The sequence below is a fragment of the Pseudonaja textilis genome, chromosome 6 (genome assembly GCF_049901715.1).
Source record: "Pseudonaja textilis isolate UNSWEBS1 chromosome 6, rPseTex1.2, whole genome shotgun sequence".
NCBI lineage: Eukaryota > Metazoa > Chordata > Lepidosauria > Squamata > Elapidae > Pseudonaja > Pseudonaja textilis.
In genome coordinates, this window is record NC_141995.1 from 44,738,090 (window position 1) to 44,757,795 (window position 19,706).

Here is a 19,706-nt window from a genome sequence, read left to right on the forward strand (position 1 = left end):
CAGCTCTCTTAAAATGCAAATCAAATTAATTCACCAGTTAAAACATATCTGAAATGTCTCCATTCCTATGCACGTGTCAGACTTTGCTTGGGCTAGAACTAACTGATGCCTAAAATCCTGGCAAAGCACATAGATTTCAGAAATTGGTTATTTCCGGAGCAATCCTGTAAACCAGGTGGTCATTGGCAGGTGATGTCTCTGAATAACTTAATGGGAAAAGTATTTCACCAAGATGTTGGGACCTTTATTTACCAACTTCATGATTGAAAGCTTTGGTGGCAGAGAAGAAGGCGAACCAGGGCTGAGCCACTGCCACTCGCCTCCCCACCAGCCCACATCTCGCTTCCCCCCCACACCAGGATTCTGCAGGTTCTAGGCCTCACCTGTCATGGCTGCCAGCGGCCAGGGAGCATGAGACTGCACCAACTGCATTGCGCCTCTGCCAGCCGGCTTCCCCCACCAGCTCGCGACCTTTGGCAGAGCGTGGGCCTTACCTTTGCAGGTAGCCGTGGTGAGCAGAGCGGTGTGAATCCTTTGGGCTGGAACTGGAAGGGAGGCCAATGGGGGCGAGGGGAAGATGGAAATCCGTCCTGGACCTGTTGCATTCGGCTGAAAGGCTGCCTCGGACAGTGCCTTTTGGGCCTGCCTCTGCTTCCACTGGGCGCCTGCTGCCTGCTCGCCCTCCCCCTCATGCCCTGCGTCCAGCCCATGACCAGGGGATGTGCTGCTTCTGGCCCAGTTTGGCCAGTGGGTGGGCAAGCGAGTGGCCCTTGGAGAGCGCTGCACTGGGGCACTGTGTTCCCAGACCAGATGCCTTTTCTTAGGTCTCCCACCCATCTCTTCCTTCTGCGAGGCCTCTGAGCAGGAGGCCTGAGAGAAAGTGCTTATTCCAGCCACGCAGCCTTCCAGGAACCTCTTTTGTGTTCCTTCTCTCAAGAAGAAGCTTTGTGGTTGATCTGAGTGAAGGAAAAAGACAGCCAGACTGACGGAGGTTTGTTGACATCAGTGGAAAAGTTGCTTCCATATTCCAGAGCTCTAGTCACATTTGGCTCATTGGACGTCCCAGAGCAACTCCTTCACCCGGGTGTATCGAAAGGCTGGACAGCTTGTGGCGGGGCTGGAAATCTCCATTATAGAAGGTGGTACAAGAGAGCAAGGAGTAGTGCAGCCCTCGCCAGCCGGAATGAATTAATGGTGCTGTTGCGGCAAGGGGTGCGGCGCAGGGACACTGACACAGTGACAGAGCCTTAGTGTGTTGGAGCAAAGCACCCCTTGACTTGCTTTTGTGTGGCAACAGCATTCTGCCTTCATCATGGTATATTTACGCCAGCTGGTGGTATCAAAGCAGCCCTCACCTCCTGCTGCTTTGGGCTCAGAACTGTAAGCCGTGTCCAGGAAGCACTGCAGCAGAGAGATGCAGCCAGCATTAACCCTTGCTTTGCTGTCCATTGCAGCTAGGAATCTCAAGGCTGAGAATGAACATTTGTGTTATAGCCAGCCCAGGTGCTAGTTCGGCCCTCTGCAAACTCCTTGTCTCTCAAGGAGCCCGGCCAAGGTCTTTCTCTGTCTGGTCTGTCCCTTTCTTTTATCTTTTGCATTTTCTTCATTCTTCATCATCATTTGTTGCATATTTTCTATTTTCTCTTCCATTTTTTCCATTTTATCTTCCACTCGCTTTCCCTTGGTCTTGTACGCTTGCATCGTTATTTTTAGTTCTTGCATTGAAACTTTTCTTTTTCCTTTTCCTTTTCTTTTTCCTATTGTAACATAGCTTGTATTGATCACTGACCTGCTGGACTTAGGAGGAAGTAGAAATTGAAGATGCTGTTGCAGCTGTCTTCCTCATTTCAAAATAGTTATAAACCCAAACCCAAAATTAATTAGGCCTGTCTTTCTTCAGTTTCTTCTCTACCTTAATCCAATTAATCCAGGCCCGCCTTTCTTCAGTTTCTTCTCTACCTTAATCCAATTGTGAAAAATCCAACTATAAAAAAGCCAAGCTCTCCTTATCAAAAATAAAAAAATAAAAATAAAAAATTTAAAAATCTAAAGGTGAAAATCCACAGAAGAGCCATACAAAAGAAAAAGAAGTAAATATATGTGTGTGTATGTTCTTGTGTGTGTGTGTGTGTGTGTGTGTGTGTGTGTGTGTAATCCACCGGCAATAATCCAATAATAGCAAAAAGGTCAAATTGTGTGTGTGTGTGTGTGTGTGCGCATACACACACGCATACACACACACATACACATTGTATATACAAAATAAGAAAAGAAAAAAAGCTAAGATGTTCCAAAGAAGAACAAAAAAATTAGGAATAAAAAAGTAAGAAATCCCAAAAGGAGTATCAGCAGCAAGAAATAAAATAAAACAGCCAGCAATAATTTTATCCAAATATTAGGTAGAAATCACAAAGCAAGTCCAAGCCACTTTATAGTGTCCAAAAGGCCAAATCGAAACATAAGCAAAGTATAGTCCAAGGTCAAAGTAGTCTTTTCTCTTTCCTCTTCAATCCCCAGCTGTTTAGATTGTTTTACAAGAGCTGCACCAGTTTAAACAGTAGTTCAGCACTCAGCTATCTTTCTTTTAAGTCTAAACAGCCTGCCGTCAAAACACTTTTCTCACAGATTCGGTCCTTTGATCTTTCCAGCTTTTCTATAACCTTTAGGTGGCACTATTACTTTTCTTTCACTTCTTTGTCATATTGTTTCGAAAAAAAGTTTCACTTTTAAAATTTATAAATTAGTAGATTTAAAAAAGGGAAAAATCCAATATTTAAAGTTAAAATTTATTTTTCTCTAATTCTTGCCACAGAGTCCAGTCCAGTTAAATGTTAAAAGTTAATCTCTTGTTAGAATCACGCTAAATTAGTCCTAATTCAGTTTGACAGTTAAACATGCTCTCCTTGCCACTAATCTCTCTCTTCTGTCTTCTTATCTTCTTAAAATTCTTTTTCCCTTTAGGGTACTCTATTGTAGTTAGCAAAAAAAATTTTTTTTTGAAAAAGTCCTCACCCAGATCCGACACTTTCCTTCCATTCTTCTTCTGTTCCGAAGCTGTCCCAGCCTTTCAGCAGTTTTAATGGCCGCTTTCCTCTGCAACTGGTTTAGGGAGATTTTCTGGATCAACCAGGGACTTTGCAGTGTCCCTGGGATTTATAGAATGTGCTCCCCTCTTTCACCATCTCTCAGGATGGTTTAGGTCCAAATTGGACCATTCAGCTGCGGGATTTCAATGGCTTTTCAAGAGCCCTGAATCATTCATCGTCTCACTGTGACTTTAGCCCCGCCCCCCCAAACCTGAAACTATTCTCTTTCTGCTTGTGTTACATTGGAAGAATCTACTATTGGTACTGTGCATTTACTTATATGTTATTATTATATAAAGAAGTTAATGAATCCTGCTGATCAATCGTCTGTGTGTTCTTTCTGGATTTGATTTCTGCAACAAACTCTAACAGGTTATGGGCTCAGTCCAGAACACACAAAAAGACTGAATTGTAATTTAAGCTGAGAGACTGCCTGTGTTTAAAAGGAGAAATCAGGCAAAGTAGACTTTGCAGGAGGGCTACTGTTGAAATTAAGGAGAGCTCTCTGCCTCATTTGAGACAGAAGAACTATATAATTTTGGCTGCAAAGATGGAGTGTTTCCTGAAGGCTAAAGAGCTCTGGAATATTGTTGAAAATCCACCACAAGCCAGTTTGGAAGGAGCAAAATATGCGCTGGTACAGCAGGTTTGGGTTCTGCTATTTACTAAAGAGTAAAATAGAGGTGCTACAGAAATTTAAGCAATGGGTGAGCTTCATAGAAAGAAGGTATGAGCAACAGGTATGTCGGCTGCAAACTGACAGAGGTTCAGAATTCATGTCAGCAAGTTTTCAACAGTGGTTGGGACAGTTAGGAATAAAACACAGATGCCCAAACCTGTACACAGCAGCTGAGAATGGTGTTGGTGAGAGATGGAAGGTTCAACAAATGTCATGCATTAATTATGTTGCAATTCTTATTGTGGGAAAAGAATCTCAATATGTCATGACAAAGGACAATGCATTTTTGTTTCCTATACTGCTATTTTGTTTCTTCACCTTGAAAAGATTGAGTGCTTTCAGTTTAATACGCACTAAATGTTCACTCTGATTTTAACATACATTATGGAACATGAAGCCAAAACATTATTATGGGAATGCTATCATCTAATGGTAAGAGAAGAGATGATCATTTCCCTTGGCTTTTCTCTCTTGTACAAGTACTTGCTTAATGTATCCTGATGGACTATTGATGTTTTATAGAGCAAATAATTTAGGTTAGAAGAATGATGGTTGGAACAAAGAATCTTGCGGTTGAAATATCACCAGCAGAAGGAAGCAATTTATGAGTTATTGGCTGCCAAGCTGCCAGGAGTTCCTGTAGGTATGGTTAAAAAGAATCAAGATGGTGGCTATCATGATGTTTTGCCTGTTTTTATGTGTGGAGCAAAACAGTCAAAGTTTTGGTTGTACCATTGGAGTTTAAAATTTTTGATGACACTACGCAAAACCCCCTGGGACCATTGTATGCTTTCCTTTGGGCTACCCATGAGCAGTTTTAAAAACTTGCCAGGTTCCATAAGAAAGATTTTCCTGCCCACCTGTTATTTTATAGATATTGGATATTTATGTATATATTCAGAAAGAAATTGTGGATTCAGTTAATTGTAGAAGTGGGACTTTAAAATGCAACATTGGCTCATATGACAGGTGTTAAATTATATTGGATCCTTTTTGAAACAACAGTTCATATATTGATTTTGTTTTGGAAATCTTATTTCACAGATGTTCAGACTGCTTTGAACTAAATATTAACAATGAAACAACAGGGCTTTAGGATCGCAAAAAATCCACATTACAAGGAGAGAAAGCTCCCGAATTTCCATAAACAACACAATGGTCTCAAAAATGTACCTGTATGAACCCAGGTTCACTTCAGAGAGAGGATATTGCTATGCACAAACTGTAATTTTCTTGAATTTAGCTCCTTGTACACCCATTTGAACGATCAAAAAGCAAGGTCAGGGGAATAAAAATAATCTAGGGCATACAGAGGCACATTTATTTATCATTCCTTTTTTGATAAAAACTACTAGAACTTCCCTTTAAATAGTACCCAAAGCAAAGCATATCATATTGCTTTAAAGCCCTGGGATGGGTGCATTTTAGATTAAACTCCTTGTATAACATAATGTAATAGGCTCACTTAAAAAAATTTGGAGCACTGTGACCCCCCCCCCCCCCAAATAAACATTTGTAAATTCTCTTTCCCCCCCAAAAAATCAAACTGTGTCTATTGGTCTTAAACATGAACAGTTCTCTGCCCAGCCTGTTGTTTGGGATAGTCTAAATTTCATGAAATCACTTATATAAATAATGGCAGAGTATGATGAGAATCTAGTTTCAACTTTTCTCTGCTGAGTTCCTCCCCCCCTTTTTTTTTTCCAACAGAAGAAATGAATCTTAATGGAGATAAAAATAACCCTTTTTCTTTTGGTTTTTTTTTTAGAACCATCTAACAAATTTATATTGTTTGGATAGCAAATATCCATCGATTCTTGGTTATAAAAATATGAGGTTTGCATAAGATTCTGATTATTAAACTAAATATTGCTTCGATGGTCTTTGAGGAAGCACATAACATTATAAGTCAGGGAGTTTAATTTAGAGAAAATGAAACATTTCCATATAAAGGACACTATTTCTGGAAGCCTTATTTTCAATCTATTTGCACAACTGGGTTAATATTGCTATCTTTCCTTTCTTGCTATTTTCTTAAACTTACTTTCTTGCTCGGAGTGTGAAAAATGCTCCAGTCCAGTACTGCCAAAGTTAAGCATTTAAGATTCCTCTGCTTTAATGGGAAACATGGATTTAACTGTCTCTCTCTCTCTCTCGCCCCCCCCCCCCATCTTCCCTCTTCCTCCCTGCTAACAAGCCATCCCAATCCTGAGGGGCCCTGGGATGCCTTGTACTGCTCCTCCCTACATTCTTCCAAAGCCAATGAAGCCGCCCCCTCGATCTCCATTGGTTCCAGCTCCGGCTCATCCTCCTCCGCAGATTCAAGCTCCAAAGAGGGTAAGACAGTAGTTTACTGGGGTTTCCTTTCTAACACTAACTCTAACTTTTTTTTGAAGATTGGGACCACATCAATTCTTCCCCAGTACTCCAAGATTTTTTAAAGATATGATACAATAGTTTTGAGATAACAACTGCCAGCCCCTTCAGATCTCTGGGATGTAATCCATCAGGTCCCGGTGATTTATATTCATCAAGGTCAGATAGGTGTTGTCTTACCAATTTTTTTTTGCTTATTTTAACATTTATTTCTATCTGTCTTTTACAGTTATGTTTTTGGTAGGTTGGACTACAGTTTCTTTTTGCGTGAAGACTAATGAAAAGAATGAGTTAAGCAGCTCTCCTTTCTCTCTGCTCCTGTTACTTCCTTACCATCTTGTCTCTTTAGTAGATCAGCTGTTTCCTTAATAGTTTCCCTTTAGTTCCCACCTCTACCTTTTTCATTACAAAGTTTTCAGCTAAGTTGGTTAGGAATCTGTTCAATCATCGAGTTTGTTTTCCAGTTGATATCAGGGTATTAAAGTCTTCCACTACTACTGTGGTATGTTTCTTACATACATTTGCTAATTGATTAGCAGAGAGTTCTATTTCTTATGAGTAGCCTGTAGTATATGCCTATAGCAATGTCATTTCCCCCCTTTTATATTGATCCATATGGCGTCTAGGAGGTTTTCATCCTTGGTTTCAGAGGTGGTCTTCAGCATGTTCTGACCAGTTCTGGAGAACTGGAAACAGAAATTTTGAGTAGTTCAGAGAACCGGCAATATCACCTCTGACTGGAGATTTTACAGTATCCTTCTCCTGCCACACCCACCAAGTCACACCCACAGAACTAGTAGTAAAAAAATTTGAATCCCACCACTGCTTGGTTTTGTATATTTCCGTAGAGTTGTAGTGATTTTTTATATGTAGCCCAACTCCACCTCTTCCTTAGTTAGGTCTGTTTCTTTTGAATAGTTTGTATCCTTCTATCAGTACATTCCAGCCATGAGTTTCATCCCACCAAGTTGCAGTAATGACAACTATATCATATCTGCCTTTATGAACTAATACTTCAAGTTCACCCTGTTTGTTCCCTAAACTTTGAGTGTCAGTGTATAGGCATTTGAGTCCTTTATGGGTCATGGGTATGTTTCTGTATCTCTTAATTTGTAAATGGGATCTCCACCCTTTCCATCAATGTCTATTATAATATGTTTTTCTTATTTTTTTCTCTTTATTCCCTTCCTCTTTATATGATTGGTTTAGTGCTTGTAATTAGGTTCTATAGGTCATGATGATTGCCCTCCCCATTAATTTTAGTTTAAAGCCCTTTTAATTAGATGAGCCATTTTCTGAATATATTGTTTCCAGTTCTTGTGAGGTGCCGTCCATTCCCTTACCTGCTTTGTTCTGGGAACGACACACAAACAGAGACGAGGCAGCTAGTCAAGGTTGCTCAGGCTTTATTTAAAGCTTCGCTTGCTTTAAATGTGACTGCTCAGCTCAGTTGTGAGGCAACAGCTATTGCCCCGTTTGACAGCTCCTTTTATACTGAGCTGTCAAACTGGTGACCAATCAGGTTGCAGCTGGGTGCCCCCTGCTGGAACTTCAGGGAGAATTGAAGACATAGCACTTCTTCCCACCTCGACAGCACCTGCATATTCTTCGAGAAAGGCTGGGCGGCGGCGGATTCTTGTTGATCTGCGCAGCGTTGGCTCTCTGGAAGCAGCCAGAGTAGTTGAAGCTGGAGCTTCAGGAATCTGCACTAGGACATCTGCTGGAACCTACTCGACTGGTGGCATCGCTGGAGACTCTGGTAGGTTTGTTTGGTTGTGGGTTACTGGTGCAGTAGGCCCAGTTTCAACCAGCGAGATATTGTCATTTGCCCTAGGTAAAAGGGCCTTGGGCTTATAATTCCTCACCTCCTTAGTTGATTAATATGGTATCTCTATGCCCAGCCATCCTCCCGATTGACAATATACAAGCAAGGCCCTGTTCCCTTTGTAACGGTGGCTGGTATCCATAGAGGGTTGCCTGTGAAGTTCCTTGCATAAACTTAGGTCCCCTTCCTTAAACCCCCTGGTGTTGTTGGATGAGTCCAGAGGCTTCTCTGGAATATATGTGGAGTGAAGCCTGTCTAGGACCATTCTTAGCCATCGGCCCATTAATAATTTGGCTGGGTTGCAATTGGTGGAAGGGCAGGGAGTTGTGTGTTGGACAAATAGCTATTGGGCTATTCTTGTTGGCCATTGTTCTGGGCCCATCCTGGCCAGGGCCTCCTTAGCTGACCTTACTCCTCGTTCTGCCAAACCATTGCTCAAAGGATTGAATGGGGCAACTAAAGCATGTCTTATTCCCAGCCCTATAAGGAATAATTCAAAACTTCTGGATGTAAATTGTGGGTCATTATCTGAAACTACCAGGTCAGGAAGCCCATGCATGGCAAATATATTTGTAATGCAATACTTACGGCCTCAGCCATGGTGGAGGCCATCAGAACTACTTCCACCCATTTAGAGAAGGTATCAACCACAGTTAAAAAGGTTTGACCCTGAAAGGGCCCAGCCAAATCAATATGTAGTTGGGAGCACGAGCCTCTAGGAGTTTCCCATTCCCTGACTGGTGCCCTGGGAGGTAAGGGTCTTGATTCCTGGCATTGCTGGCACCCTGACACCTGTTCTGTGATGGCCTGGTCCATTCCAGGCCACAACATGTAACTGCAGCCCAATGCCTTTATATGCACTATACCTTGTGAAGTACTTCCAGAATTGGTTTGTGTAAAATAGAGAGAACCACCACCCTGCTTCCCCACAACAAACATCCCCCTGATGGTGGACAGTTCTTGTTGATGTATGGACATAAGTCAGAATTCACAGGCCCTTGTGGCCACCCCCTTTTCAGCCAGTCCAGCACTTGTGCTAATTGTTTATCTTTTCCTGAATGTGCAGCAATGTCTGCAGCAGTCACTGGGAACTGGTGGTGGTGGTTTATCAGGAAGATAGACTCTTTGGCTTCAGGTTCCTTTGCAGTACCTGGTAGAGGGCATCTGCTCAGGGCATCCGTGTGGCTGAGGTGCTTGACCAGGCAATAAGAATACTGCCGATCTTGTCATGCATGGGGAAAGAATCTGTGGAGTTTGTTTATCCCCAGTGAAAATACCTAACGGGGGCTTGTGGTCTGTTATCAGTTCAAATTTGTGTCAATATAAGTATTCATGAAAGTGTTTGATACCAGTGATGGCTGTCAGGGCCTCCCTGTCAATTTCACTGTCATTCTGTTCTGGAGGTGTTCGAGTCCTTGAGAAGAATGAAATAGGGGCCTCAGAACCATTAGGCATCTTGTGGCTCAAAACAGCCGCTATTCCATAGGGAGAAGCATCGCAAGTCAAAACCAGGGTAAGGGGGCGAGGGGAAGGCATTCATTGGACTGTATTAGCACACTGCCTGATGTGAGCAAGTCTTTAAAAAGCTCTAAATGCATTAGCCTCTTTCTTCCCTCAGACCCAGGAAAATTTTATTTAAAAGTCTGTGCAGAGGCTCTACTACTGAGGCCTCGTGAGGAATGAAAATAGCATAAAAGTCAATGACCAGTCATTTTGCCAGGTGCCAAGATGTCTGACTGCCTGTGCAGCATTTATTGCTTTTATACAGTTTTTATAAGCAGAAAAAGGAAATATAGAAACAGCATCTGGATTGGTGAATCCCCCCACCAATCCTCAGGAATATACAAGTAAGGAAGTGGTGATGTTAGCAGGTGAGATCACGTACCAGCCAGGGACAGTGAGTGAAATCATGTAGGTATTTGAGGCCCATGTAGGTATTGAGGCACGGCAGTGTGCTGCTCATGCCCCCTACAGGACCTTTAGTTCTACTGCATAAAAGTTTATCAGGCCTAGGAAAGCTTGCAATTCGGTTCTGTTGGCTTGTGTGGATGTGTTCTTGATGCCTCAACCTTTGCTGTTGTTGGATGTAATCCAGCAGCAGCGATCAGGAACCCCAGAAACTCCATTTGAGAGACCCCTAAATGGCACTAGCTTTTCTTAAGCTTTAGGCCTGTGTCCTGAAATCTTCTAAATACCTCCCTTAGACTATTTAGAAGTGAGGCCTCATTGCTTGCTGACACTATTATGTCATCAAAATATGGAACGACTTCAGGAATTCCCTGTTGGAGTCATTTCCTCAGGCTCTGAAAGATTCCTGCAGCTGCACTTATCCCAAACTGTAACCTGTTACATTTGAATGCACCCCTGTGTGTAACTATTATCTGAGCTTCCATGGTGGCTGAGTCCACCGGGAGCTGTTGGTAAGCTTGTGCCATATCAAGCTTAGCAAAAAATTTGCCATTATCCAGTGAGTGCAAAAAATGTTGCACAACTGGGACTGGTTAGGCGCTTTGTTGTAATGTTAAATTAACTGTAGCTTTATAATCACTGCACACCCTAATTGACCCATCAGCCTTGATGGGTGTCACTATGGGGGTCTCCCATGGTGTGTGATTCACTGGTTCTAATACCCCTTGTGATAAGCTTATCAAGCTTGGAATCAATTTTTGGATGGAGTGCAAAGGGCACTCACCGTGCTTTCAGTGATCTTGGAGTGACTTGTGGGGTCTAAATTTAGTGAAATTGGTTTTCCATTGTATTTTCCAAATTTATTGTTAAAGACATTAGCAAATTCCTTTGCTAAAGTGTCAGTGGTGTCTGACACTTGGCCATCAGTGGCATGAACTCCACTTATGGCAAGACCAAGGGAATCGAACCAATCAAGGCCCAGAAGGCTAGGCAGTGCCCTCTCAATTACTATGAGTTGGAGGTGACTTTCAAATTGTTTAAATTCTACTTCTACCTTGCTGCTTCCCAAAATGGGAATGGCATTCTCTTGGTAATCCCTAAATTTGAGGGAGCAGGGTCTCAATCTTTTCTTTGACATCTTTGGCACCAATCTTTTGAAAATGCTCTAAGATACCAAAGACAAGGAGGACCTTGTGTCAACCTCCATTTGGCAGTTTTGTCCTTCTACTTTAACTGTTAGGGGAAAAAATTCTTTTCTTTTTTTTTTAAAAAAAATATTTTTAAATTTAATTATGTGAATACAACACAATACATCCAACTGATTGTTATACATAAATAATTTTACTTCATCATTTATAATCTCCTTATTAAAATATTAATTACTAATTAAACTAATCACAATTAGTATTTTGACCTTGTCTTCTATTATATAAAATTTATTCCATGTTTTATAATATTTAGACTCTCCTTTGTCTTTTATTTCTAAAGTTAACCTCTCTGATTCTGCACATGTCATAATTTTTCTTATTATTTCTGTTTCTGGAGGCTTCATTTTTCCAAAATTGTGCATATAATATTCTAGCCACCGTCAATATATGTACTTTTAGATATATTATTTCCTTTAAAAAAATTTCTGATATTATTCCAAGAAGAAAAAAATCCAGTTTAAATGGAATACATTCTCCCACCATTTGTTCTATCCATGTTTGAATCAGTCTCCAGTATTTTTTTTGCAGCATTGCGAGTCCACAAAATGTGAAAAAATGTGCCAGGTATATCTTTACATTTCCAACAATTTGGAGATATATTTTTAAACATTTTAGAAAGCCTTGCTGGTGGAAGATGCCACTTGTAAAACATCTTATAAAGATTTTCTTTATAAGCTGATTTTTTTTGTCCATGCCACCATTGTTTCTTTAACATGTTCTTCCTCAAGTTTGTATTCTAATAAATATCTATACAATATTTTTATTAATTTATCATCAGTCTCTAACAATAGCTTATCTAGAATTGTTAATTTTTATTAATACCCCATGTTTTTCTGTCTTGTGTGAATCTTGACTGTATTTGTAAATAAGACCCCCGATCTATATTTATTCCTTGTGTTACTAGTTCTAATCTAGTTTTCAGTATTCCTTGTTCATTCAATATATCTCTATAAGTTACTATTTTCTCCATATTTATCAAGTTTAGATGAATAAACGCTTCTAGTGTGGAAAGCCAAATAGGTATTTTCATGTAATTTTGATATTTGATTTTGTTCCAAACTTTTAACAGTGCCTGTCTTAAATAGTGTCTCTGAAAATAATTATGTGTTGTATCTTTTCCATATCATAAGAAGGTGTGCCAGCCTATTTGAATATCATGACTATTAGTTTTAAAAATCTTTTATTCCTCAACGCAATCCATTCCATGTTAGAATTGCTGCATAATAATATAACTCCCATTCAGGTAAGACAAATCCTCTTTTTCTTTAGAATCTTGCATCACTTTCAGTTTAATTCTTGGTCTCTTACCCTGCCATAAAATTTTTGACATTAGTTGGTTTAGATTTTTGAAGAAGTCTTTCTCTAGTTTAATAGGAATATTTTGAAATAAAAAAATATTTTTAGTAATATATTCATTTCTATAACAGTTATCCTGCCCATTAGAGAAAGTTGTAGATTCTTCCATCTTTCTAGATCCTTCTTACTTTGAATTATTAATTTAATATAATTAACTTCTCTGAGTTATGCACCCAGCTGTTAAGAATATACCTAAGTATTTCACTTTCCTCACAATTTGAATGCCCATTTCTTTTGTTACTTCCTCTTTTAGTTTGTCATATTCTTGACCTAAAAAGAATACCTAATATCAAAAACATCACCAAAAAAGCACAACAAAGAATGTTCTTTCTGTGCCAACTCAGAAAGCTCAAACTGCCCAGGGAGCTGCTGATACAGTTCTACAGAGGAATTATTGAGTCTATCATCTGCACCTCTATAACTGTCTGGTTTGGTTCTGCAACCCAACAGGACAGACACAGACTTCAGAGGATAATTAGGACTGCAGAAAAAACAATTACTACCCACCTGCCTTCAATTGAGGACCTGTATACTGCATGAGTCAAAACGAGGGCTGTGAAAATATTTACAGACCCCTCACGTCCCAGACATAAACTGTTTCAACTCCTTCCCTAAAAACGACGCTAGTATAGAGCACTGCACACCAGAACACAAGGACAGTTTTTCCCCAAATGCCATCACTCTGCTAAACAAATAATTTCCTCAACACTGTCCAACTATTTACAAAATCTGCACTACTATTACTATAAATCTTCTAATCACTCCTTATCACCCATCCCTTCCCACTTGTGACTGTATGACTGTCACTTTGTTGTTTATATCCTTATGATTTATATTGACTGTTTCCTAATATTTGATTGCTTATTGTACCCTATGACTATCATTAAGTATTGTACCTTATGATTCTTGACTCTTGATGAATGTATCTTTTCTTTTATGTATACTGAGAGCATTTGCACCAAGACAAATTCCTTGTGTGTCCAATCACACTTGGCCAATAAAGAATTCTATCTTCTATTGTAACTGTCTCTAAATTACTATTTTTTTCTGGATCTCTTATTTTTTGATTCTTCATTTTTCTTTTCTTAGTTATGGCAGAAATGATAACCCCTCTTATAAATGCCTTCGTTGTGTCCCATAAATTTTGTATAGATGTGTCTCCTGGTCTATTTTCATTCAAGAAAAATCCCAAATCTTTGTTTATTCTCTTAATAAATTCTTTATCTTTTAGAATTGTTCTATTTAATATCCATACTTGACTTGTTTTTTGTTCTTTCCAAATGTTTCTCATGGGATTATGATCCATCCAAAGACTAGAATCAAGCCACCTGAAGGTCAGACAAGGAATAATAGATGGAAACCGATGGAGAGATTCAACCTAGAAATAAGGAGAAATTTTCTGACAGTGAGAACAATAAGCCAATGGAACAGTTGGCCATGACCCTGGAGCTCAAGAGAGGGACAGGGATGAGTAGTCCTTAATGGGTCTAAGTCTACATGGAGGGAAGTAAGCTGTGGGATGCCACAAGGTTCCGTCTTAGGCCCAGTACTCTTCAATATCTTCATTAATGATTTAGATGAGGGAATAGAAGGGGAACTTACCAAATTTGCTGGCAGGAATAGCTAACACCCGAGATAGGCTCAAGATCCAAATGACAGCAGCCAAAAAAGCTAATGCAATCCTAAATTGCATTAACAGAGGGATACAACAATCAAGATCAAGTGAGGTACTAATACCACTCTATAAATCCTTAGTGAGACCACACCTAGAGTACTGCATCCAGATGTTGAGGCTCCAGAAAAAGTGCAGAGAAGAGCAAGCAGGGTGATTAGGGGACTGGAGACTAAAACATATGAAGAATGGTTACAGGGACTGGGCGTGGCTAGTCTAGTGAAGGACAGGGGAGACATGATAGAAGTCTTCCAATATTTGAGGGGCTGCCCCAGGGAGGAAGGGGTCAAGCTATTTTTAAAGCACCTGTAGGCCAGACGAGGAATAATAGATGGAAGCTGAACAAGAAGATTTAACTTGGAAATAAGGAGAAACTTTCTGACAGTGAGAACAATCAACCAATGGAACAGCTTGCCCTCAGAAATTGTGCGAGTGTCATCACTTGAGACTTTCAAAAAGAGATTGGACAGCCATTTGTCAGAAATGGTGTAGGGTCTCCTGCTTAGGTGGGGGTTTGGACTAGATGGCCTACAAGGTCCCTTCCAAATCTGATTATCTGTGAACTCAATCTTTGTCTTTAAAAACATGTTTCTCCTTTTCCCATCCAGGGAAATATAATATCATACCTTTTTGATATTCTACCTTTTTAATATTTCCTAGAATATTTCATTCTTTTAGGAGAGGGGTGGGTGCTAACTCTCTACACTTCCCCCCTCCCTCCCTTCCTTATATGCAACTTGTTTTGTAGAAATAGCTTTCTCACTTAATGTAACCTGATTCCAGGAAGTTCCATTGCAAGGTCTTTTTGCTAAGTGTGTGTGAGTTCAGTGCTGTGAAAGTCCTGTGCACCCAGCTGCCATCTAATTGCTTAATTATCCACTTCTTTCCTTCTTCAGAGAACTGCGAGTTCCCCAGGAAAAAAGATAAAATGAAATAGTTGCCATTTACTTAATGCCATTTGCTTTCAGCTTTTAAAGAGTCTGTTTTCTTTTAGTTGCATATAATAGTGTGTAGAAATAGAATTGGAAAAAACCTGAAAACTTTTAAAATGTATAGATTATAACACCTGTATCTTTGTGTATTTCTTTATTTTACAGTACATATAAACTGCCCCAGGTCTTAAGGACTTTCTGCTGTATTTATCAAGCAAACAAGGAAACAATTAAGATATGTTGATATCATCAAGAAACGTTTATAGAAAAGTTATAATCTTGGCATAAGGCCATTAAAATGTGGATTCTTTGGTGCTCTCTGAGCTTGGTCGTTTTTTGTGCATACATTTCATTAGTCAACTAGCTAACATCATCAATGCTAGAAGGAAATGGAGTTTGTGATCCCTGTCTCTGACTCTCTTATACAGTGGCTTGCCCTCTGTGTTGGTGAGAGTGTTCTTGGTAGTTCCTTGATTAATCTGTTGTTTACTGTTAAGTTGTTTGTCTGAGTTGATATTCCTTGATTGGGATATTGTTTACTTGACTGTTGTTCTAGTATTAATCTTGATGTTATTCTCTGCTTATCTGGGTATTGACTGATAGTGAAGAAGTGTTTTGGTCTATTTTGTTTCTTCTTTTTTTTCCTTTTTAATTGTTTCTTTTGAATGGTATGTAGATGCTCTTTATATTTATGGGCTTCCAGGAACTCTCTAGCATTTTGGACTTGGATTGGTGTATGATGCTCACAGTGTCTCGGGTGAAATTATGGTTAAGTCTGTATTCATCTTGTGAAAGGAATCATTATGTCTTCTGACAGTTAGATGGTATTCATGGATGCTACTCCTTTTCCTGTTTGTTCTATAAAGAGGCTATTACAATCCTTAAAGAAGAATTAAAACAAGTCTGACTTAACAGATTAACAGAGTTGGAAGGGAGACCCTACACCATTTCTGACAGATGGTAATCCAGACTCTTCTTGAAAGCTTCCAGTGATGAAGCTCCCACAATTTCTGGAAGCAAGCTGTTCCATTGGTTGATTGCTTTCATTGTCAGAAAATTTCTCCTTATTTCCAGGTTGAATCTCTCCTTCTTCAGTTTCCATCCATTATTCCTTGTCTGGCCTTCTGGTGCTTTGAAAACAGGTTGATCCCCTCCTCTCTGTGGCAGCGCCTCAAATATATACGCTATCATGTCTCCCCTGTCCTTCTCTTCACTAGACCATCCATGCCCAGTTCCTGTAACCGTTCTTCATATTTTTTAGTCTCCAGTCCCCTAATCACCCTGCTTGCTCTTCTCTGCACTTTTTCTAGAGTCTCAACATCTTTTTAATAGTGTGGTGACCAAAACTGGATGCAGTATTCTAGGTGTGGTCTTACTAAGGCTTTATAGAGTGGTATTAGTACTTCACTTGATCTTGATTGTATCCCTTTGTTAATGCAATTTAGGATTGCATTGGCTTTTTGGGCTGCTGCCACACACTGCTGGCTCATATTTAACTGGTTGCCTACTAAGACTCCAAGAGTCCTATCACAGTTACTGCTATTAAGCCTGGTTTCACCAATCTATATGTGTATTTTGGTTTTCCTTGCCTGTGTAAGACTTTACATTTCTCTACATTGAATCTCATTTTGTAAGATAGGGCCCAGTGTTCAAGTCTGTCAAGATCTGTCCATCTGGATCTTGAGCCTATCATCTAGGGTGTTAGCTATTCCTGCCAGCTTAGTATCGTCCCCAAATTTGATAAGTTCCACTTGAATGAATGAATTCTTTATTGGCCAAGTGTAATTAGGCACACAAGGAATTTGTCTTGGTGCAATGCTCAGTGTACATAAAAAGAAAAGATACATTCATCAAAAATAGTAAGGTAGAACACTTAATGATAGTCATAGGGTACAAATAAGCAATCAAACCATACTAGGAAATAGTCAATATAAACCGTAAGGATACAAGCAACAAAGTTACAGTCATACAGTCACAAGTGGGAGGGGATAGGTGATGGGAATGATGAGAGGATTGATAGTAGTAGTAATGCAGACTTAATAAATAGTTGGACAGTGTTGAGGGAATTATTTGTTTAGCAGAGTGATGGCATTTGGGAAAAACTGTTCATGTGCCTAGTTGTTCTGGTGTGCAGTGTTCTATAGCATCATTTTAAGGGTAGGAGTTGAAACAGTTTATGTCCAGGATGTGAGGGGTCTGTAAATATTTTCACAGTCCTCTTTTCGACTTGTGCAGTATACAGTTCCTCAAATGAAGGCAGGTTGGTAGTAATTGTTTTTTTCTGCAGTCCTAAGTACTAAGGAGCTACTGATAAAGTTCTTCAGAGGAATTGTTGAGTCTGTCATCTGCACCTCTATAACTGTCTGCTTTGGTTCTGCAACCCAACAGGACAGACACAGACTTCAGAGAGTAATTAGGACTGCGGAAAAAAAATATGCTACCCACCTGCCTTCCATTGAGGACCTGTATACAGCACATGTCAAAAAGAGGGATGTGAAAATATCTACAGAAGCTATGCCTCCCTGGAGCAAAAAAATCACACCCATCCCCAGTGATAAAAAGCATGCCCATCCCTAGCAGGCAAAAGGCAGCCACTGTGAGCAGGGAAAACACGATCCACATCAGCACTATGGCTGCCCAAGCCCAGCCGGGATTGCATGACTCCGCCCCCCACATCTCTGCTGAGCCTGGGTAGCCAGGACTCCCACGGGGATCTGTCTTTCCCCACTCAGGGTGGCCATTTTTTGCCTGCTGGGCCTGAGTGCGCTTTATCACCTCTACTCAGCCTTTCTGGCTGGCTGCTTTGCCTCCTTTAGGCAAGACAGGCCTGGTGCTCTGAGCCACGCCTTCCGGGAATGCCGGCCAAGTGGGGAATTTCACTGCAATCCTCAGCTTGGAACGGAGATGCGGTGGGACCCCCCTGCAAGACAGAAGACTGCCTTCAGTCCAGGGAAGGTACCGCAGCCTAGGGGGTTCAGTGTGAAGGAGCTGCATTGATCGGGCAGTGCCCCCAAAGCACTCTGGAGCTGCTGCTCACAGGGCAGGGTGGGGCTTGGCCAGCTAGAAAGATGTGTTCCGTTCACACACACACACAATGCACTTTGGCACCAAGGCTGCCAGCAGCTGAGGCCCAGGCCCAGCAGGCAAAAAAAGGCCACAATGAGTGGGGGAAATGAAATCCCCATCAGAGCCCTTGTTATCCAGACCAAGCAGGGTTGGGGGTGGGAAGACATGCGATCCTGGCTGGGCTTGGGGAGCTATAGCGCTGATGTGGATCAAGCGTTCCCTGCTCACTGTGGCCACCTTTTGCCTGCTGGGAATGGGCTTGCTCCTTGGTCTTTCTAGCTGGCCACTTTGCCTTTTTCGGGCTTGGTGGATCTGCTGAGCAGTGATGACGTTGCCACCCAGGAGCTGCCAGGAGTAGAGACCCCTGGTCATGCACCTCTTTCACTGGGGCTGCTCAGCAAGGAAAGCCGAGCCCCACCCTACCTTGCGAACAGCAGCTCCAGAGTGCTTTGGGGGCACTGCCTGACCACGCAGTTTCTTCAGACCGAGCCCCAAGGCTGCAGTCCCTTCCCTGGACTGAAGGCAGCCTTCTGTCTTGCAGTTCTCCCCACAGCTTGAGGATTGCAGCTAAATTCCCCATTCAGCTGTCATTCCCAGAAGGCATGGCTCGGCGATAGCGGGGCTTCCCTCCACATGAGCAGGCGAGTTGGCAGGGTACTGCCTAAACTGGTGCCTGGGGCTCAAAGGCCCTCTTCCTCCAGCCATGGACAGGCGCCACTTCCTATCCCACCCTCCACCCTGCTTGGTTGAAGCCCAACCGGGTGCCACGTGTTGAGTCTGTTAGCAGATGGGGAAATGCCACACCCTCTCCTGCTTCCTGCAGGGACTGCTGGTGGAGCACACCTCTCGTGCACCTGCCACTGCAGTCGGGTGCATGAGGGGAACATGCTCCACGTACAGGCCAAGGGCAAGACCGGTGAGGGGGCTGAGGAGAAGATGACCAGCAGCGATCTGCTGTCCAACTGCAAGTCAAAATAGACAGTGGGACAGAGTAAGTATGTCCAGCATCATGTTCCTTCCCATGGCCTCCACTTGGACAGACAGCATGGTGCTGATGGTGGGCTATGGAGCAACAATGTATGCCAGCTGAGGGGCTGGCAGGCTATGTCTACAGCTGGAAACCATTTCCCCCCAACCCACACAAAAGGCAGTGAGGGATGGGTTTTGGCTATAGCTGTCCTGCCCCCTGTGGGACAAGCCTCCCACCCACCACCCCACCCATTGGAGATCATTGGATTCTTTCCCCAATCCTGCCCAAACCTACAGGCACCAACCACGTGAGCTACTTCATGCGGGCCACGCCCCTTGTTAGTTGCGACCACTCCGGCCATGACCCTTTCCTGGCCAAGCCCTTTAGGCCATGGAGGACAGTCACAATGCTGATCTGGCTCTCAATAAAATTGAGTTTGACACCCCTGCCCAAGCTGAATGCAAGGCTAGAACCAGGATGAAGACCATACACCAGGGGCAGAGGTCAGTGGCTGAATACACCCAGGAGTTTTTGGGAGTTGGCCTGTCACATGCATGGCTGGTCCCCAGAGGCCCTGATGGAGTGCTACAAAGATGGATTTAACTATTATGTCTATCATAGCTGAGTC